We start from the raw sequence: 318 nt of genomic DNA on the forward strand, positions 1-318 counted from the left end.
AGAAACTTGCAACTGAGAGGATCAGGAACTGCGTTTGTTCCATATAGATTGCTGGAGTAAACCTGTTTGTATTAGTGAGTATGATACCCAGGATATTTCATAAAGGCTGTACTGATCTTCGATTCAAATCTGAACGAAAGAATTCTTCACTTGAGCTGACTTTGGGTATTTGCCTTGCATAAAGGAGTCCTGGCTATTGAAAAAGTTGTGATAAAAGTGATGCAGTATTCGACTTTTCAGTTTGGAGTAGCATTTTCTCTTGTCAGTATGTTTCCCTGTTATTTTTTTCCTTTTTATATATGGTTTTGTACCAGTAGG

This window comes from Penaeus monodon, chromosome 34 (assembly GCF_015228065.2).
Source record: "Penaeus monodon isolate SGIC_2016 chromosome 34, NSTDA_Pmon_1, whole genome shotgun sequence".
NCBI lineage: Eukaryota > Metazoa > Arthropoda > Malacostraca > Decapoda > Penaeidae > Penaeus > Penaeus monodon.